Source organism: Oryzias latipes, chromosome 19 (assembly GCF_053564925.1).
Source record: "Oryzias latipes strain Hd-rR chromosome 19, Olatipes_Hd-rR_3.1".
NCBI lineage: Eukaryota > Metazoa > Chordata > Actinopteri > Beloniformes > Adrianichthyidae > Oryzias > Oryzias latipes.
The window spans coordinates 23,160,194-23,182,660 of NC_136255.1; the positions used below are offsets into that span (position 1 = coordinate 23,160,194).

At 42.3% G+C, this 22,467-nt stretch overlaps 1 protein-coding gene across 1 annotated transcript in view; it reads left to right on the forward strand.

Moving 5' to 3' along the window:
• Nucleotides 1-22,467, forward strand: part of raraa (retinoic acid receptor, alpha a) — a 177,862-nt gene that overhangs the window by 16,098 nt on the left and 139,297 nt on the right. Inside the window, exon 2 of the mRNA XM_011487934.4 lies at nt 6,980-7,049. The gene's annotated coding sequence lies outside the window, so the exon portion shown is untranslated. The remainder of the gene's footprint in view (nt 1-6,979; nt 7,050-22,467) is intronic.

Sequence of the window (22,467 nt, forward strand, 5' to 3'; positions counted from 1 at the left end):
GACAAATGCTTGTTAAAGGTGTTTTTTTTTTAAAGTTGGTAGATGGGATCTAATATTTAACCAGATTGGACAGTTTCCACTCATGTGATATCTTGCATTCCTTGACAATGAGTGAGGACAGTGTTTGGGTGCGATTATGTCATTTATCAGGCTGTAGCCATAAAGCAAAGAGGGCGGGCTAAGTAGCTAAAAGGTAATAGCAGTCCTGATGATGATTGCAACTGCCCAAAGGCAGGAATGTTTTGTGCACCGATGTGTCCGACAGGTGGCAAGAAGGCGCTAATTGATTAATGATCGGGTTGATGTATGAGCTAACCTCCACAAAAAGCCTCCGAGCACTGGTGTCTCCCTGAAGGCCCGTACACACCGGGACGAATATTCGCCAGGCGTTTTTCGCCAGCGTTTTTCGCCACGTCTTTTGTGTTCACACCCAGGCGATTTTCGCTGACGATGAGTGGAGTGAACATGCAATTTCATTCCCTGACATTAGATGGCGCTTAATGTAAACAGAAATACTCCTGTACACAAGGTGGCGCTGCGCAACTTTACGCTTCTTAAAGTCACTTTTCACTCAGAAGAAGAGAGCAAGTATTTACACGCTTGTCAGAATCAAACAAAGAAAACATGAATATTTCAAGCACCAGTAGCTCCAACTGGTGCTTGGTTCGGGGATGTTTTAGAATGTCCGTCATTATTGCTTCGCGGCTGTGTAGACGCTACTTGGCGTCTATCTTCTTCGCTGGTATGTGTGCTCAGCAAGGCAGTTTTGTGTTTGAGCGCCCCCAAGTTGTGTTTTACTGTAACTTCAGAAGCTCCAGACACGTGAGCAAAAGCGCCGTTCTCATTGGTCGAGTAGATTTCGACGCGACGCGTCGAAAAAAAAAAACGAACCCGAGGCGTTTTTTTTTTTTGACGCTTCAACGCCTGGCGTTTTTTCGCGTCGGTGTGCACACTCTCATTGGGGCCCATTGTTTAGTCACGAGGCGTTAAACGTCGGCGAAAATCGCCGGCGAAATTCGTCCCGGTGTGAACAGGCCTTAAATCATTTCCTACCAGGCCAGTAAACCCCAAACACCTCCCTCGTTAGCATTTGAAAGCCTGGTCACGAGGGGGAATGTGGCTTTCAGGGCTTTTGTACAATCGCCATTGTCAACATCCAGAGTCTGAATGAACAGGCTCACATTTTATGTCACATGAATAAGGACAAAAAAAGCTGGTTTTATCATAAGGTCACTTAGCAGTTTGGAATAATTAAGATCTGAACAATGTAATCCTCTTCGATAATGTTTGGATTTTATTCCTTGTTTTTGTCAATGCCTTACTTTTTAGCTGATAAAGCCAACGGAAAAATCAGCTAATTGCTTCACATCGTATATTTAGGGACATATTTGTGTCCATCTTACTTCAATTTAAGTGTCTGGAAATTAGAAAATGTTTATTAGCTGTGAAAGCATCCATTCTTTCCCCAAAAAAAGAATGCAACTATTGCTACTATCCCAGCTACGGTTGGGCTAAGGCAGGGTACACTCTGGACGGGTCGCCAGGCTGTCACAGACACATCTAGACTTACTTGCATGATCTACTCCTAGGGACAATTAAGAATCATCAAAGAACCTACAAAGTATGTTTTTATGATTGTGGAAGGAAGTTTTTACTATACCTGACTTCCAATCTATACTTTTTCACCACCAATGGGGTATTGTTTTCAATCTGGAAAAAATACAAGAACAAAAAAACTGCTCTAATTTAACACACACAAAAAGTAGGAAGACTTTTCTGAGGAATCCAAAAAATATTGACTACAAATTCCTGTAATACATATATTGACATACCTTATTTCACAGTTTACTGTTCGATGCCCTCCATGTACCCTATTATTTTATGATAAGGAACGCCTCGTAGTGCTTTATCCTTTACATAATATATAGTTGAGGTGTTATGGGATTGTCGTAGGGATTATTCCGTTAACCCAAAGCAGAATTAACAAAGTCGCACAATGTTGATGTCACAGCAGCACATGCTACATACAGGGACACCAAGAGCGATGTAAGACCATTGACTGTATGTCTACGACGCCTTTTTCAGCTCAGTTCAAATAAAATGTTTATAAAAGTAAATGACTATGACGTCTTTGTGTGTTTGTAGTTTGTAGTCTGCTTTTGTCTCCCACTGATCATTGGAGGTCATCACTTATTCTTAAATGATTATCTACATTTGTCACAATAGTCTTAAACCTAAGAGTTATTGTGTAAGACCAAATAAATATATAAGGGTTGGGCTACTTTGGGATTTCTCAACCATGTTTTTGTTGAGTTGAAAGGTCAATTTTTTTCTTCTAACTTCCTTAGTTTCTCTGTCTCTCTAAACATCAACCTCACACTTCTGTAGTTTTACCATTCTACAGGGGAGACTGGCGTGACGCCATTCATTGTTTCCCTTAGACGACTGAAGGACAATGACAGTCTTGGCCGGCGCTTAGCGTGTGTGAATCTGTTACCATTGGGAATTGTGTCCTCCAGTGTCAAGAGGGGTTATGTGATCTCACTGAAGGGGCTTTCCACCACCGAGAGTCAGAGCCTCAACAGAAGAAGCTTATCTTTTCTCAATGCAAAGCTCACAGGCAGCTGATGGAATTTCAGAAAACCCAGCAAGTTGAAACGAAGCTACATCTTGTTATGCAAGTGCACGCTGCTAATTTGTATCTGCGATAACATCATTTAGAGGGAAAAAAATTGGCCGCTACCTGATGATGAGTTTTTCATGAAAGTTGATTTGCTTGATGTAAATCTTCAAAACTTAGCATCCCAGAACACAGGCTCCGATGGGGTTCTAGGCTGTGCAATGGGCGTCTGCATGTTGGTTTGTGTCTTTTTCCTTGTGAAATTCCTCTTCCAGTTCTTTTGTGCAGCACACTTAAAAATTCAAACATCTCTGTTAAGTCTCCTTTTTCCCAATTATTTGTGTACCTGTGTTTGTGCTAGAAGTGTGTGTCTGCAGCGAGCTTTAGCGAAAACAAAGATGTAATTACCTGAGGCTATTCTTGTCTGCAGTCATCAGTGTAGCCTCCAGGCTGTAACACGCAAACACACAAGAACTTACGCACACAAAGACATGCACGCATGCAAGCAGGCAGAATGGGCCTTATGGGGAGAATTTACGTATGCATCCGAAAATCAGACAATCATTTTATACTCGATCTAACTTTCTTTATAATCTGAACTCACATTTGAGTTCTAACCCAACAACACAGATGAACGTTTCTACTTCATGCAGCCTCCTGTTCCTAGAAACCAAGCTGCTCTTGTTCCAACCATTTATCAAAAATGCATACTTTAAACACCATTCATTTCCACAAACAGGAAGTGAGGGCGTGCTCTTAAACAGGAAGTGCCAAGTCGAGGCTTCTGCTCAAATCAGTGGCTTATTGTTCAGCTCGAAAAGATGAAAAAAGGAGAACAGCGTGAATAAGATCTATCTATCAAAGTTTTAAAACTCTTTACTTAGTAAAAAGAGATAAAACATAAACAGATACTAGCATGTGCAACATTAGCTTTACTTTCAGTTTCCAAATCTATTTCATGCATTTTAGCTTTGGATGAGGTTTACCTAAAGTGTGTGCTTTGGGTTTTGTTGTTAGCCTTATTTCTACTGCAAATATTGAATCAAATCTTTGCAACAGGATGCTCAAAGAGATGTTTTTGTTTTTGTTTTTATGGACACTAACAACACACGTGTTGGGGATATCCAAAAGAGGTTTTAAAATTATTATAGGATGGCAGCAGAACCTAAGGCTTGGCTGCCATTTTGTAGCATACACCAACACATTAAGTGTACAACCACAACCAAAGTTTCTTTGACCTTTGCCCTAAGGAAGCGGTCACCATCTTGAAATTTCCAAAAAAGAAGTCACAATTAGTAACTCATACCATTTTAAAATTCTAGGAATGCCGATCAATCACCTATTAAGTCTTCAAGTATCATTGGGAAGCAACCAGGGACAAAAAAATGTTGAAATTAGAAGTTGTAGGCCTGGGGATATATCATTTTTTATATCGTTATATAGTTTTTTTCATACCAGGCCATAACGATATATATCATGAAATAATCCAAATAACTATATGTCAATTCGAACACATCAGCATGTTGTTTAGATTTAAATATTTCTTTTCTATCATCCTTTAAACATAACAGATGCACTGAAGGAATATGATTAAAGCTAAAGCTTTCAAGTTTTAAAAGAGGACATAAATAAAACCGACCACTAAACTGTTTCATGAGTTCCATTTGAAAACAAAACATCAATTCTAGAAATAAATTATAATGCTTCCAAGTTTTACAGCACAAACCTAAAATTGACAAACATTTTTGCCAACATCCTTTGGATAAGCTAGGAACTAAATGCAATTTCTCCGAATTTCTTCCGGTACTTTAAACTGTTGCTGCTGTGCAGGTGGAACATTTGTTGTTTTTGTGGGAGAATCATCGTTCATTTCAGTCTGAGATTGAACATGCTTGGCAGCTCTGCTTCATGTGATAAAACAGGTTGGTGGTATTTCTGGTGAATTTTTTATTTTTATTTTTTTATCACCGGCCAACGCAAATTTTCTGCCAAATTATAACTGTTTTACACAGAAATGCCATCTTCCTTCTGATTTTTTTCCTAAGAAAATGAAATAGCATAAAAGTAATTTATAAATGGTATGAGCACGTCTTTATTATTAGTAAAAAATTATTGTCATCAAACTGTAAACTCAAATTTAAACGTGCTGAGGAAACTGATTTACGATAAAGTTCCTATTCCTGCACCAGGTGATCACATTTTCTGTTGAATCATAACAAAAGACAGCCTATCGCGATAGACTCATAATTCTATTATTAAAAAATTAAAGCAAGATATATGTATTGTTTTATCGCCCAGCCCTACAAGCTTGCAAAAGTGGCGTTCCTTTATTGCTCGCAATTTATTTTTCCAGAATATTCTGAAAATGGAATACATGAGTGAATCACTGACTCAAGCCGAACAAAACAACATAACGTATGATCTGAACATTTCGGGAATGTGGGGATGATCAACCAAAAAACCTCCGTTGTCAAGGAAATCCAAAAGTTTAATTTAGCAGATTATTCGTAAAATGTACATAGACCTGTTTGTCACCCCCAGGCGACCAAAAAATAAAATGGTTACTATGGAGGTAATATCAACAGAAATATGTGCTTTTATGAGTTTGTCATGTGCAGCTCTGGGGTGGCAGAGTAGCAGCCTCTTAGCCCTTGAGGGGGGGGTTAATGGCACAAAAATTGAAGCCACTCGCAGTTTATATTTTACTTTGGTTCTGTTTGCGACTGCCTATTTAATACTATGTCCATAAAATGCAGTAGTAAAATCTGGATAGTCATTAAAATTAAGTGCTTTGCTTTTGTATTTAAATTTTGACATTAAGCTTTCCACAAAAAAAAAAAAAAAACTGTTTTATACCTGACAGAAACCTTCCTCTTCTGGTGGTACATGTGAGAATGACATGTTAGCCTGTCCTATTATGACTAAAGTGTTTGCTGCCAAATCCTAAGGTAATTCCAGATCGGGGAAACAGGCATGAGTCTCGACATGAAACCAGCATTAGCAGACATTTATCTTCTGTCTGATCAAAAATCTGCTGCATCTTTTAGCCTGAGGTAAAGACGGATGATGTGAGCCAAAACACCTGATTGATCGATTGTCAACTCTTAAATCAATCTCAAATATTTCAACACTATCAGTTTCGGAGCGGTCTTCGACTATCGCAAGCAGCTTGAGTCATGGGAAAAAGAAGTCATCCATATGGAAACCTGAGCAGACCTGTGACAAATTTGCTTTAACGGAAAGATTTGTCAGATCCTGAATCCTAAAAAGACAGATTCCAAAAGTGAGGTCTTCAAAGTTTGAAATCTAAGTACAGTGTGTATGTCAAAGTACGGTTCTTCCTCTCGTCCACTTTCTTCGGGAGCTTGTGACAAATTAGTGTGAAATTCATTTGCTGCTTGTTAAATGCCACCAAAGCCACCTCAGACTTGTGGGATTTTTCTTCTTCTTTTCTGCAGTGTTTTTCCTCCCAACCATAAGTGAAACCTTTGGGAGAGTTATGTGAAATAAACCGAGCCCTATCACACATTTTTTGGCCTCCCTTGACTTTTCCACATGTCTGGCCAAGATATGCTAAAATGTGAGCTCTCCCTCTCAGTTTTCCTCCTAGCCTAAGCTATTTTGTGTTCGTGCCGTGATTATGCAGTTCTGTTGAGTCCGTGATATCCAGCCGTTGCTGCAATTCTTCATCCAGTTGTTTTCATTTAGGCGTGCATGCAAGTCCAAGTTCCCTACGCTGCATACTTTATATTTATTAGATTTCTGAGATGCCATGTGACACTTTCAGTTTAGATCTAGATCCGTTTAGACCTTCTGTCAAACACTTGCTAAAGCACATCATAAAACAATTGCTTTATTCACACGCTCTCTTCAAACTAGTGCTGCCAGATCACCTGCAAAGCATCGGCCTATCTGCTCTGCCACGAAGAGATGACACGCCATTTAAGATTTTCCTTTGTCCTGTCAATGAAAGCGCCTCTGTTTCCCTATTTATGCATCAGGCTAAGGGGATTTCTAGGACGCCACCTGATTCACATTGCTGTAATTGAGTTGTGGCCATAAGCACTACTGTGCCTACCGAAGCCCTAGGTAATTCACACACCACAAAAGCACTGTTTCATTCCACTTTTCACATGATGTCTGGGGCACAAATGCATCAAGTGAGAAAGTCCGATCTATCGGAAAAGGGTGGGGAGATTACAAGGAGTATGCAAAGGAAAAAGAGTGTCAGAGTTTTCATGTAGCCATGCAGGCCTCTCTGCCAGAACGGCTCGGGAGTCACTGAGTCTGCAACACGTGGAGAAGAGCCACAAAGCCCTTGGTTTCAAATATCTTTCTCTCCGTTTCTTTCTCTTGCAGAGTGAAGGAGCTGCAATCGATTCAAAGGGAGATTTTCTCGGCCAAAGACGGAAAGACTGACGGTTTTGGGGTAAGCCTGAATTTGCCGTTGCGTTTGGCTCTGGATAATTGAACTTTAAACACGTGTCTGTGGGCATTGTTGCCTCTCCTGTCACATGCTGCATTGGTACTGTGGTCACAAGGCTAAATGTGTAGGCTCATGATTGATTCTGTTGTCGTTTTCCCAAGAAGCATCTTCTGCTTTTTGCTGGCTTTCTAAAGGTCAGTATTTCTGCAAGCTGGCTTGTTGTCAGACCTGTAGAATCACTTTCACACAGTCAATCACACACACACACACACACACACACACGCGCACACACTGCTAGTATTGGATCAAGGTTAATCCTCTCTTTCACCTGAGTAGAGGCTAACACCAAAGAGATTTAGTCTGCTGAAGTTAGAGTGACCAAGGCCATGAAAAACAATTGTTGGGTTTCAGAAAGTTCTTTCTTTGTTCACCTTTGATTTATTTTTTCTTTTGAATATTTGTGTTAAAGTTAAAAAGCTTTTTTGTTCTTGTTCAGTTTCAACTGACAGAGAAGGTTGACAAATATCTTCTGAGGCAGCATAACTCCCGTTTTGTGTTATATATCGTCCTGAAGTCCAAAAAGGACATTTACCGTCCCGTCCTTTTATACAGCTTCCTGTCTCTCACCATAGAAAGGTGACCTCTTCCTCTAAATGAGCATCCATCCTCAATCAAGTCTCCATGCATTTCTAAACAGGTATTTGTAGTAAATATTCAGAGGAATGCAGACATCTTTCACCAAGCTCTTGCTTCACTTGTTGCCCACATGGCACCCAAAGATGATGCTAATGTTGCAAGAAGGATGTCAGTCAGACATTCCTGCCGGCAGTTTCTTCAATGTTTGTCTGAATCTGTGCTTTTTTGAACAGTAATACTTTGATTCCTGTTTCCTTAATCAATCAGGCGATAATTGCTAGTTAGCTTTAGTCTTCAGTCCGAAGTGTTTTTGTCTACAGTTGTCTCTTGGTTTTATTCAGTTCACCTTTTGCAGTCTCGCTGTTTTACCTACTTATTTTTGTAGGTTTTATTGTCAGTGCATTGTGTTCTGCTCTCTGATTGGCTGTGGAGCATTGTCAATAAATCTCCCCCATGCCATGTTTCCTAAATCTTTGATTTGTTTTCATTCTATCACAGTAGTCCCTCCCTATGTCAAGGTTCACTTTTAGCGGTCTTGCTGTTTCTCGAAAATGTTTTATTGTGTTCTGCATCCTGATTGGTTGTAGGCCTCGTCAGTAAACTCCTTCATTTCCTGTCTCCTGTATAGAATGCGTTCAGCTGTCCCAATCTACATAAATCTTCAATAGCAAGCAGACCTTTGTTTTTATTCTAAAATCCTGGACTTATTTGTCAACAAAGGTTTTAAATGGAAAAGTGTAAAGACAGAAAAGTCTGAAAATGTTAATGTCTGTCTGAGAAATGTGTATAAGGTTTGTAGTAATGGGCTTAATATACTAATTGTAAAAAATGAAGTTTACTACTTTATCAGATTTCGTCTGTCGCAGATTATTTTTAGAACGTAATTAATGAGGGACCACCGTATTTCGTTTTTCTCTGAATTCGAATGGCTGAGTTGTAGGTATTGCGGTGATTAGAAGTCAATTTTCATTTCCATTTCTCAAATAAATCAGCCTTTGGTGCTAAACTTGGTGCCAAATAAACCATAAACCCAAGCTGCCACATTTTTATGTATTTCTGTACGCCTACCAACAAGCTTTAGATATCAAAAAAGAGCCTTAATGCTAAATATTTACATTCTTATGACATTTTTTAACTTGCAGTTAACCCTTGTGCTATCTTGTGGGGTCCAGATGACCCCACTTCCATGCCTTGGAGGCACGTAAACGTTGGCATTGGGGTCATCTGGACCCCACAAGATAGTGCAAGGTTGAGAACAGCATGCAGTACAGTAATGGGAAAATGGGGACAATTTTATGCATCTTTGGGATCTTTTTCGACCATTCTATCTCTCTTCTAGATGCTTGTAATGTCTTGTTTGTAAAGTGATCTATCATTGACTTTGCTTCAAACTGACTTTTGCTTCGGTTTGAAAGGTAAACACCTGAGAAATCGGTGGGGCTAAGGTGTAAAATTGAGATCAAACCCTGAAAGACGCACTTCGATGAAACTGTGATTTTGATCCTTTTAACATGTTCTTGTGGCATTTTTCTGATGATGGAGGACATTTATAGAGAATTTAGAGCTTTAAGTGGCATTTTTGAGTAAATGGCGTATACTTATATAGCACTTGTCTACCTATAAGGCCCAATGCGCTTTACAGTCACAGACCCATTCACCCAGTCACACACACATTCACACACTAGTGGCGGCTCCGTTGCCGAACACTGGCGCCAACCTCCCACCACAGGCAAGGTGGGGTTCAGTGTCTTGCCCAAGGACACATCGACTTGCAAGGCGGGAATCGAACCTGCAATCATGGGTTGACCGCCCTGCCGCTGCACCGCGGCCGCCCCAAGTGCAGTATTTCTCTATTCAAACTGTTGTAAAATCAGGAACAGAAAAAAAAAAAAGCTATGAGGACAAATAGGTTATTTGTAACGGAAAAATATACACTGAGCGGGCTACAAGCTCCCTGCTCTAAGCTTGGGAGGGGAAAGGGGGCGGGGTTTCTCCATGCCGATGGCCCTGCCCACAGAAAACAACAAGCTTTTTGATTTAGGCTAAAACGGCATATTCATAATTAAAAAATGATTGTCGTGAGTCTTTAAATTGAAAAGTATCATAGTACTCCTGGAGCTTCAGCTAATTTTTCCTATAAACACATTGAATATTTTTGTATTATTTTTAAGTTCTATTTATTCAACTCATAAATAGGATTAGCTATGTTAAAGTAGTCACTTTAGACTTTATCAATACGAAAATTCTGTGGAAATTTTTTCAAGTTTAGTTGCCGAAATTATGGATGGCAGCAAATATTAGATTTTTTTTTTTTTACATTCGGTTTTAACATATTTTTTTATGTGTGAGTGAAAAAGGTTCACCCTGACTTAAAAATGAGAAACATTTTAGGCTAAAAATGCAGAAATCTGTGTGAAATCAGTAGCTGAATAAATGACGTCACTGAAATGATGAAAGTATTCCACATTTCTGCACCATTCACAGCCTTAAAGTTATCAAACAGAGCCTTCCACACATGTTGGAACTGAAGAAAGTCGATTTTCCTGTTCAGTTTCATTCTCTTCATCTGTTCATAATGGAACGTCACACGTTGTGGACTTTCTTTAATTATTCCATTAGCTGATTTGTTTATGCAGCGTTGCTCCGTCCTGGCGGAGGAAACGTGCAGTTCTCCCACTGTTTCTGACTGCTGGTGTGCAGGTCTGGGGTTTTCATTTCCATGAAATGTCATTAAGGCTCCCGCCATCATAATTTGGATTCAGTCAGAAGTTGGTTGGGAAGCAGCCCCAGCCCCAGCAGTTGATGTGGAACACATGAAGGTAATGATTCACACTCAGTGCGGTAGGTCGTTGATGACTGCTGAGCCTGCTGCTTCTCGTTCTGTCTGAGATGGGACCCCTGTGTTGTTCTTCGGTCTTTTCATCGCCGTCCTGCACACATGGAAAATTCAAGAGACATTTCTAGAAATGCATGCTTTTTCTCTGATCGTACCTCACACCCTCAAAGTCAGAGTTTTTGGTTTCTATGATATTTTGCGCTGCTAAACTCCATTTTTTGGGGGTAAAGGATCTGAACTCATGCTGTGTGGCATCATAGCCGCACACTTCTGCTATTCTGTTCACAAAATAGCAGAAGTGTGCCGGTGCTCAATTGGTTTTCAGTCGAGGGAAAGCATGATTACAAAATTCCACAGTTCAGTAGATTCAAACAAATGTAACCAGTGGATTTCTTTTGTGCATTCAACCATTCCAGTTTACCGTCAGTGCAGCGTGTTCATGGGAAGAGTCTGCCTATAAATACACGTGCCAGCATCCCAGCTGACAATAAATGTCAGACTGATGGCTAAAATGTCTTTAAAACGAATGGAAGTAGCTTCCAGCTTCTTTTGTTGTTTTCCCATCCAGTCTTCCCTTCGTCTTTTCATAAATGCTTCCATCTTTTGTTCTTCCTCTGCTCTCTATGCATCTTTTTTCTTTTGTCTTCCCATCTTGGGCCCCCGCTCCATTTGTGTGGCCTTGTCCGACCCTTCCTTCCTGCACTCGTACGCACACATTCATCCTTCAGCGCACGCTGACAACACACTAACTGGACATCACACTTGCACGTGAAGACGGACGGCATGTCTCAGGCATATCTGTGGACAGCTTTTTTTCCTTTCTGTGTAACTTTATGTGGAACACAAATGAATGAAATGATTTCAAGAATGTGTCAGGGGGTGCTTTTATTTATTCTTCAGTAATTGTGGCAGGATGTTTGGGTTATATAACTGTGAGTTATTAACTTAAGCCTTGTGCTGTGTGCACACCTAACGTGACACAGTCGCGTCCTCCAAATTGCGCCGCAGGACCTCTGATCGTATCTGTACATTGACTTAACATTGAAACTGGACGCCCCTGCCGCACAAATCAAGTTTGGTGTGAACGCAACTTTGGAAATGAGGAAATTAGATGATCAGAATGTAGTTTGTGTGGGCGTCCTATAAGCACTTAAGTGCTAAAGTGACTGGCGTAAGGAACCCGTCCATCATAAGTTTGTCCAACTTCCATTAGCCTGGTGTTAGGTTTTCACTAGCCTTAGCAATATACATCCAAGTGACCGTTTCCAGTAAAAAGCCTATGTAAAACACATATATGGGTTTTTCGGGCTTCCACGTTCAAAATAGGGTTGTGCCGATGGACGATATCATCGTCCATCGTGATGGGTGACTGACATCCCGATGGAGAGACCACCATCGTGATGCCACGCCCCCGCCACGTTGCGCGTCGACATCATAAGCCGCGGTTACATGTACAAAATATCTTGATGGGATCAATGGTCGGATTAGAATCCAACCGTGTAGATGGGCCCAGAAAAATGTTTTCAGAATATAAAAACGTTCACTAAGGTCACAATTTCGGTCGGAATAAATCATTCGCACACGCGCAGTATTCGCACATGCGCAGTTTGAAAACCGGAAGAGGATACAACTTCCGCCGAGCAGCTTTTTTTCCAAACTTTATTGAAGGTAACAATTCAATACAAAACGATAACAGCGGCGAGCAGCTATATACATTGACATGTCAGCTCGGTAAAATACGAGACGATCTTCTAAACGTGCTTTTAATAATGTTACGGTTATTATGAAACACCTGTTCGCTCATCATTTGAATTTTAATCCGTGTGGTCGGTGCTTTTTCTGAACGTAGCCAGGATTAGCAGTATGCTAACACGGGCTAACAACATTAGCTTTGGGTGGCGCTGCATCCTGTGAATAACATCAGCCTTTATTTAGTCGGGACACGACTGGAAACACAAATCCACGTGATTGATTGAATGTTTTTCTAAGGACTGTCCCGACATTTCTCCGGGACGGATCGCAGTCTTAAATCTCCCACACATACCGCTCATGTACCCCCCCCCCCCCCTTCCCATCAAACATAAAGCTGTAAATCCGCCCTCCGCCGGTCCACTTCGCTAGTGAAGTGCGGGAGCGGACCACTTCTTTTCTATTTTGCTTGTTACTTTTTCTGTTAAAGTCACTTCCCTCAGTTTATACTGGATCATCGCGGATTAACCATTAGTTGGGAAATAAAATGAAAAAAGCAAAATAACGAATAGCAGTTATATAAGAACGAAAAATGTAAAAATACCCCCCCCCCCCCCCCCCCCCGACGATGTCATCGTCCATCCCGATGGTTGACAGCAAACATCGTCAACGGCCAAATTAGGGGACATCGCCCAACCCTAGTTCAAAACATGCAAGTTTTTAAGTCCATTTATGGGTTGTGGGTACAAAAGGAGCGGTTTGTGCCTGGCCTGATATAGATGACACCAAGTCCCTCATAAATGGGAACAGAGCTGTGGAAAAAAAAAGCTTGGAGCAAGATTCTTGAGGTTTGCACCGCTTCGACGTGTCGCACAGCCTAAGTCTAAGCCAACTGTGAAAACATGCGCCACTATTGAGTAGCAACTGTCCAGTGCAGGGGTGTCAGAAATCAGACCTAGAGGGCTGTCCTCCTGTTGGTTACCTGGATCAGGTGTGTTTAACCAATTAGGAGCTTCAATGGCAGGTTGGTTGGAAAATGTATAGAACACCTGCCTTTCCAGTGGGACCACCGTAGGCTTAAAGCACAAACAGGAACCCGTGTTCATCACGATTTTGAACGCAGGTCACATACCCAGTCTGTAGGTAGCATTACAGATACTTTGCAATGCATTTACCAGATGCATGGCAATGGAGACCCTCCAAGAACCTGCGGACAACCCAAAGACCCGCAACACCAATACGAGTCAACTCCCGTTTGGGTGCATGTGACTGAGGCTTTATGGGCTCCGTTTACCAAGTTTTTAATGTAGGTGCTTTTAAATCCCCACAATCCACTGTGTTACAGAGTGACCCTCGTAAAGTGTCGCTCCGATGAAATCACGCCCTTCTGTTTTTTGGCGAAACAAATTTGCTGTAAATCCTCTACTGGTAATAAACGCATCATTGTAGTTTTTTTATGCAATTTGTTTCTCTCAGTTCTGGTTTTTGAGCGACAAAGGAGGCGCATTAAGGAGTTTATGAGAGATGAAATTGATGAAGAGACCTCCCTGGATACAAGATTGGCTGCAAAGCACCACCCATTACTGTATGCAGAAAGTCCTACTTACTAGGAAGGAGGGCGTAGCTCATAGTACCGAGTAGTCTGCAGCTTCTCTTTGGGGCGCCTCCTGACAGGAACTTGGCAGCAAGGAAATATAAACAAATTCCCTGTGGTGGGCTGGCAGGCTGAGCGGCGCGGTTCCACTGTGTTACCATACATGCACAGTGAAGCGCAGCCGTGCTCGGGCTGGCCTGCTCTGCCCAGAACCCGCAAGCTGTGAGAAAGAGATCTCAAAGGGACAGGTGCTCCCGTCCTTCTTTAAAGAGACCCAGGCCCGCTTTTGCCAGTACATCATCATACTTGCGTACGAGCCAGCTTTGTTGTGATGATGTGAGCCCGACAGTGATGCGTGTCACTGCTGACGCTCCCGACCTCTCTGAGCAATGACATGCAAACATTGCCTGGAGGAGGTGAACTGATACCAGCAGAACCAGGACGGCTGCTAGTGCTGAGGTGGCAAAAAAAGCAGCAGTAATGATGAGGTAACCATGGACCTCAGCTGTCGTGTTGCAATCGCACAACTCAAGCCGATGCTCAGGTTTTGTTTGGATTATACGTTTGTGTGCAGGCAGAGGTCTGCACTTCTTTCTTTTCCCTCTTCTCTCCATCTCCAAACACAGGGGTGTATTGTGCAGTCTGCCCTGGTCCCTGTCCAAAGGCAAAGAGAACCCAGATTGCTGAAACAGAGGGCCACTACTAATAGGCTGACCAGGCAGGAGTTGTTAAAGCCTGCTGTTGCTGTCCAAACCAACAGGGACAGCTCGCTGAGTCCAGAATCTCAGTGCATGTGTGAGTCCATGCACTTTCTTTTTGATCTGTTTTTTTCGAAGGAGCCGACATGGCACCTCACTGCAATTTCATGAGCGCTGGGAAAGGCATTTGACTGACTTTTAGTAGTCCACCTTCTCCCTAACGTTACCCAAACGGACTATTTTCAACCATGCATTTGGAGCCTCGCTCGTGGACTTCAGAGAAGAAGTGGAGTTGTTGGAGGACGTGATTCTCCTTCAGCTCCCACTAGGAGGATTAAATGCATCAGCGGATTTAGCGGTCTGCTTGACTCGCTCGTCTGTGTGTGACTTTGTGTGATTAGCAGCAGTAAGAAAGCTGTAAAGTTACAAAGAACATTTTTGTTTTGTTGTTTGTCAAGGGTATATTTCTGTGCATAGGAAATATCTGTGCTTTTCACAACTTATGTGATCCATGATCGCTGATGCAGCATTTTGAGTAACCAGCTTCTGCATTGGATTTTCTTTTTTTTTTTCAAAAAAGCTGCTTCATTTCCCATTTCGATGAAAATCAATGTTTTTTGTGTCTTTATTATCTTCTTGTGGCGTTTATCTGATTATGAAGGACAAATATAAAGGAACTTGAGCTTAAACTTGCATTTCTGAGTATTCTTTTTAATTAAAGTGGTTGTGAATCGGGAGCAGGTATAGAATGCTGATTGAAAAAGCTTGTAGATGGGACGTAGAAGCTACAATCGACAGGCCACGAGGATACAGGACAGACTGGATAGCTCTTGTGTTGCACCGGTAATGTTAGGTTGGGGGCTGTAAGCTAGTGGAAGAGTGTTTAAACAGATGGATGATGGGAAGTGGAGAAAACTTACTCCACGGCAACAGTTCCAATCACAATTCCGAGGCAGATTTACTACTGCAGCTCTGCAGAAATTATTTCCTAGAAAACGACCCAGGTTTCTTATTTTGGCTTGTATGTAAGTTGTAAAAATGTATATATCCATTGTTCCACATATTTCCTATTATCTATTTTTACTTTAATATGTAAGTCACTTTATATTTTCTTGCTCAAGCAGCTGGAGAGCACCAGAAATTTCGTTGTAACAAGCTTCTTGTGTACAATGATATTAAAAGGATTCTGATTCTGAATGCTTTTACAACAGATCAAATGATGATCAGTGTGTCTTTAAACTTTCTTACACCTGCAATACCACCGAAATCTGTGATTTTAATCATTTTAAAAAGAGTTGTGTTGCAGTGCACCACAGCAAAGCCCGTTACCACAAGTCACAACCGCTTGCAATCACACAAAATCATCAACATTTCTGGAAAATCATCACAGCAGCTTCAACATGATGTCTCTGTCAGACGTTTTTTTAAAGGCAACACAGCTGCTGCTGTCCCAGTTACGTTCGCTGTGTGTGCGAGAGACGATAGAAGAGTGAACACCGTCAACGTGAGGAGCCGAGTGGGTGGAAGGAAGAGGATGAAGAGGTGACAGAAAGTCTTAGGATCAAGCCCGTCCGCTGGGAGCGCAGCAGAGGCTGCTGATGTGCTGCTTCAATGCACAGAGAAAAAGCTGAACAGAAACGGGGAGGAAACGGAAAAGAATGCCACCAAAAGTGAGTTGGGAGACTCCAAATATGTCTGCGGCGCTGAAGACTTGATTGAGGACACTCAAAATAGGAGAAAAGAAGAAAAAGAGGAAGCTTTTTGATGTGGCACAGGTCTATAGGGACACGTGTGTGTGTGTGTGTGTGCATGCCGGTACTGTGTATTTAATCCTGTGCATAATGCTCCTGCTAATGCATGTACTTGTCCACCCTCTCTGCTTTAAGCCGTGTGTGTTCCACCACTCAAGTAGAGTAAAACCTCCCCATCAATGAAGTGAAGAAGACCGCAACAAGGGCCCCAGATGTATCTTTACCCCCCATCCCTTCTCCTGTGTCCCAGTAGGCGCATCTCTGTAATGGCCCCCTATCGATTCTGAGGCCTCCTTGTCCACACTCAATGCCCATCGATCGGCACCTCGCAAAGAGTCTCGGGAGGCTGCTACACATCCTGTCGCCGTGGAGCGCCCAACAGATAGGGTGTGCACCGTGTATATGTGTGTAAAGTGCCACTTGTTTATTCCAATCTTTTTCTTCTTACCAGAACCAGCAGCTTCATACATTGTGTGCAGGAATGTGTGTGTCCATACCGACTCCTCTACGTTAATCTAGCTGAAGACCTTCGGCTCCGCTGCACCATGAAGGATTGGCCTCCTTCTCATTAAACCATAAAAGATTCAGGCCTCCTGGTCTTGAAAGGGGGCAGCACCCGACAAATGAAGAGTCGCACAAGACAAGGCAAGGAAATAGAAACGCTGCCGTTTGCGTCCAAAAAAAGAACTGATTGATCAGTTGGAGCCACGTAAGAAACATTGCTTGTTACTATTGTTGTTTGATTTATTGAAAGCTGAGATCTGGGTCAAGCCCCTCCCCCTGTTTTTTTACTATTATTTTTATTTAGTCCTCTCTTCAAACTTTTTTTTTTTTTACCCTCATTGCCTTTTTTTCCAGCCTAAATAAGCGCCAACCCCCCCCCCCCCCCCTCTCTATGTCTCTTCCCTTTGTCTCTCATCTGGTTTTCTGTTTTTGTTAAAGGGTAGTTGATTAATGGTGCATTAGACAATAGCCGCAGTCTGTTGTCAGCGCGAGCTGAGACGGGGGACTCACTCGAGGTAACCCAAAACACGTGTGCTCCGGACAGCCACTGGAAACTCTTGAGGAGGGAGAAAGATGGAAGGGAAAAGCCAGAGGAAGTTAACGACAGTGCTTGTTGATTTAAAATGTGCAGCAATGTATTTCCTTCCTGCCTGCACTCGTAATTGTGCAGCAAAAAGAGCCGATCTTCTGAGTTTTTGACTTTTGTTTCCTGTTCCAGCACAGCTTCATCTCTCATTTTCTAAGGACTGACGAGACTCCTCGTCGCCGGTATTGTTACTCGCCTGTAGGCTTCTCAGGATAAAACATTAGGCAACCTTACTGAATGACAGTCGAGTGTGTAATTTCTGCGTTCCCTCCACTGCATTGTCAGTTGGCGTTGTAATGGTAAGAGCTGACACTCATGACCCGCTTTATTGCAGCACACTTCAAAGTTTGTGAAGCATTGACGTGGTTTAATTGGGCGCTCTTGCTGCCTAAGGTAAACATGTCCTCTTAAGAGTTATTACTTAGAGGATATTGGCTAATAACAGTTATGTGTTTTTGTTATATGACCATGAGTCAATGGCGCGTTCCACTGCTTGTCAGTTCAGGCCTTCTTGTATAGTACGCTGTGAGCCGATACAGACACATAATGGTCTTGAAAGGAATGTATAAGGGGAGATTGTGATTGCTTAAGTCTCCTTATTGTCTCTTTGCTTTTATTTATGTCAGCATAAAATCTTTGCCAATAATGTGCCACTAAGGTCATGCACCATACATCAATCTGACTCTGGGCTGAGAGATTCTAGAAAATAAGATCTAAAACTTGCCGGGTTTATTGCAGTAAATGCTGTATTTCGCCACGAATGCTCCAGAATGTTTGAACAACAATAAACGAGTGTTGCAGGAGGACCACAGCTACCCTACAAAGTCACTGACCGACGGCAAAGCCGTCAGCCTTTGTGCCACTGATGGAAGGATGAGGCCGTCTTGACAAGTCTGTAGCATTCATCCATTGCCTCTTGCTGAGTGACACTGTGTGCCGTCTCTCTGGGTTCCTCGGCTCACAGACAGAATGATGCCGAAGCATTACTGTCGGCCTCCAGGGGATTAGCCGTTGAGGTTCCAGGAGATATGGCAGTCTGGGATAATTGAACTTTCTTTATAATATAGTGGGCCGTATGAGGTGTTTTTAATAAACTAGTATAGTGTACGAATATTTGCAGCAATTTCAAATGAGGTCCAGAGTTTTATCATGAAAGAAAACCTCAGTGAAGTAGGCGATAATGCTGGAAAAAGCTGAAAACATTCACTTTTGACCATTCTGGAATAACAAGATAAATGTATACTAAATCGAGGTGAGAAGGGTTATAATCAAGAGTATAGAAGTAGACACACCCGAGTTTTTCTCAGTTTCATTGGCACCTGAGCTTTGGTGTGGTTAAGAACTGGCCCGTCTGAAAACGAGGGTCTCTGAGGAGCTGCAAGTGAATCCTGGTGTGTTCAGCAGCAGTGTGAATGATGACGGATCAATTAGAAAGTGGTTCATGGGGCATTTGGTACCGGACCGCAGAGGAAAAAAAAAACACAACCTACATTTTTTTCCATTTAATTTATAGTGTGAGTCTGCAGAAAATTTTATTTGGAAAACAACTAGATCCCCTGTACTAAATCCAACAATAATAATGCCGACTATTCAGCAACTGGCTGTCTAATGTAATGAGGATGCTGCTAATGAAGTTGTAGATTCATGTTTATATTTAGAAAATACCAGTTTTAGTAATGAATTTCTTTTTGTATTTATCCATCACACCTTTAAGTTGGACGAGGCTGAAGTTGACGTCCGATTTCATTTTAGCTTCCACTTTGACATTTTTGGGTTAAGGGAAAATCTATGTCACATTTTAATGGTTTCTACCTTAAATCTAGTGAACAAGTAAAGTTTAAAGCAGCTGCAGGTATTTGACAGAGCATGAAGATCAACTTTACCCTCAAGTTAAAGAAAACTGGAGGTTAAAAGTAAAAATAAACAAATCGGATGCTGGAGGCTGACCACTTTGAGCTCATTTCTTTTTTTTGGTTGAAGCTCATTTCAGGAAGCACCTCCCCCAAATGGGCAGCTGTGTGATATTTCCATGCAGTTTGGTTCTGTCAAGTCTGAAGATAAACAGTGAAGGTGTGAAAACTTTCAGCGTTTGAGCTCAATCTGCAGGTTTAGAGCAGCTTCCTGAGTGTCCTCAACATTTATTTTTGTATCGCGCCTTAGTTTATGAGTAACAGTAGACTTATATGGGCATTGAATCTAAAAGTTAAAGCACATAGACACAGTACTTGAGATATTTTTGACCCCGTGATTTGCTTTGTATCTGGAACAGTGCGGTCCAAACTAGCTTGGTTATCTGCGCTGATGAGCACAGAGCCAAGTGGTTTTTCTTTTCTTGAGTTTATTAGATTGAGAGCGTGTTAATAATTCATCTCCACTTTCTCTGGAAGGCTCAGCTGTGCCTGTCTGTCCTTATTTCTCGTCACTGGACACTCAAGCCAGTTCCCCTTTTGGACTGCAAGGTATTTACTCACTTACACCGCCGACCCCCCCACCCTCCATTGTGCACCTGCCTGAATGGGCAGATGATGCTACAGAGCTAGAGGCGGAGGTGAAGTAGCTTTGGCATGAGTGTCTGTTCTGTTTTTGTAATTTTGTCTGATTTGAACCAACCGCTCGTCCCTCCTGGTGCCGTCTCGTGGTACTTTCGGTTTGGTGTGAACTCCCTGTCAGTGACCCCCTCCTTTGCATGCCTGTATTGTTTACATTGCATAACCAGCTGTTTCTAACCCTTGGGTTGTGCCTTCGTATCTCTTTTTATCTATTTTTTCTATGTTTCCCCCAACTATCCTCATTCTTAAACCCCATTTGCTTTCTTTTCTTCTTCTCCAGATCTTTTATTTTTACTGCATCACCCTTTTCTTTCCTCCTCCTTTAAATTCCTTCTTCCCCTTGCTCATCTTCCTTCTCCCTCCTTCTGCTCTCAGTTCTCCCTGCGGTCTCATTAGGCACGAAGAGGCTGCCTAGTGTGTACGTGTGTTCTCGTAGCCAAAGTCTCACTTGACTTAGCATGCCCCCTGTACTAGCAAGGGCCTGGGCTCCATTATCACCACAAAGCTGTCACAAATAGTATATAAAGTAGTCTCCCGTTGCCAAGAAGTGGGTGGTCAGAGAAGCCGTCCTCATAAGACGAGCAGTTGTTGCCATGGTTGTTGAAGCCAGCGCACATCTATGCAGATAAAGAGCCCAACTTCTTCACAGCAGCAATTTACGCACACAGAACTGCTGAGTTTTCTGCCGGCACACACAGCCACATACCAAACACATCTGTCTCTTCTCTTAATGACACCCCACCTTTGTGATCCCGCCTCTGGGACGTCTTCCTATCTACCGAGGGGATGAGTGATTATATATGTAAGCTTGGAAGTGTGTGTGTGTGTGTGTGTCCACAACTGTTTTGCTAGGGTCTGGTTACAGGATTGGGCCCCTTTGCAGGAATGGGCCTCTTGGCTTCCTCGCTTGCAAGCCTGACCCCAGCAGGTCATCGTCCATTACCCGCCTGAAAACGAAATGTCAAGCGCCAAAGCCATGTGTGGCTCACCCGGCCGGGATTCCTGCAAGCGAATTTACCTGCTATTCAACATCAGTTTGCAGGAGCGGAGTTCATCTGAAAGAACACAACCTTGACGTACACCAGCTTTACGGTGTCTGTGAGAAAAGAAAACTGAAACTGCAGATGTTCTGCTCCTTCTCATTCGGGGATAAATTGCAATTGGCAACTCCTTTTCCTCATTTAGTCTACGCTTGACAGTTGACCAAGATTTGGCAGCATCGGAACTGTGCAAAAGGGGAAGCAGTCGCGCAAGAGCTGAGCAGAAAAAGCTGCTGAAACCTATTTTACGAGGCAACGTCGTGCAAAAGATTCATTAACTGTTTGAGGATTTATCTTTGGTGGTGATTAATTCTGGAAAACATCTTGAAACTGGTACAACACCTCATCTGTTCCTGCTCACCTGAAAGGTTTTGGAAGCTCCAGTCGATGCGGAGGAGCATTTTATCCCCTCCTCTCCTGATGAGTCCTAACAGCCGTTATCAGAAAACACTCCTCCATCGCTTCTTACTCACATTGTTAAGCAACAGCAATCCATTTTTATAGATAAAAGGAAGAGAGCTGGCTTTATGAAAGCTACAGTAAATGTGCGCACACGCTCATGCACGTATATAAACATACGGCTTGTTTACAGCGTGCTGTCATCCATGTGTCCTCATGATAAATAAACAGTGAAGCATCTCCTTTTTAATGATGGCATACACAGGCCTGCTCGCCAAATATTGACGGGAAGATTGAAAGCGTCCTCAAGGGCCTTTCTAACATGACATATGGCTCTCAGTTTTTTTTTTTTTTTTTTCCCCTCCGTCCTTCGTTGTTAGCCTCTGCTTCCTCTTCGCCCGCCTCTGCTTTTAGTTTTTTCTGACACCGGCTTATGCAAAAGGTTTTTAAAGACTTTGAGCAACATCCATGTGGCTCTCCTTTGCCGGTTTGGAGTGACAAATGAATGCTATAATGCTTTTAATTTTCAGCCCTCGGTAGATTATTGTTTTTGCTGTCAGAGACTCAGAAAACTACAGAAAATGGGGAGTAAAACTCTAATGGTTTCACCTCATAGGAGAAATTTTAGCACAAAAAATCTGCCAATGGAATAAACAGTTTGTCTTGGTAAGATTTCTTAAAATTAGGAATGATTTTCTGCCTGTTAAAGACGATTACATTTTGAAATGACTGTATGTTATTTAACACAGGCCGCACCGTCAGCGTATGGTCTATTTTCAAACTGATGTTGCATACATATAAGGCGCACTGAACTATAGGGCGCATTAAGCGAGACAAGAGTCATAGATAGGTCTGTCAGCCAGACAGATCTTTTTAACTGCGTTCAGTTATTTTAGAACTTATTTAAAACGGAGGAAAAGCCCCCCGCCGGCGCGTCGGCCCGTCTGCTTCCTTCCCAGCTGCTAAAGAATATTTAACAGTGAGCAACAGCTGGTTCCACCGGTTCCTGAATTGCTATAACCGAAGCTTGTGCCCCTGCACGGAGAAATGGTATCAGCTGACTCAGAAGCGGACGGAAAATATCCTGAAATGCTGAGGAAGATAATCGCGGAGAGTAATTATCATCTGGATGAATGGAT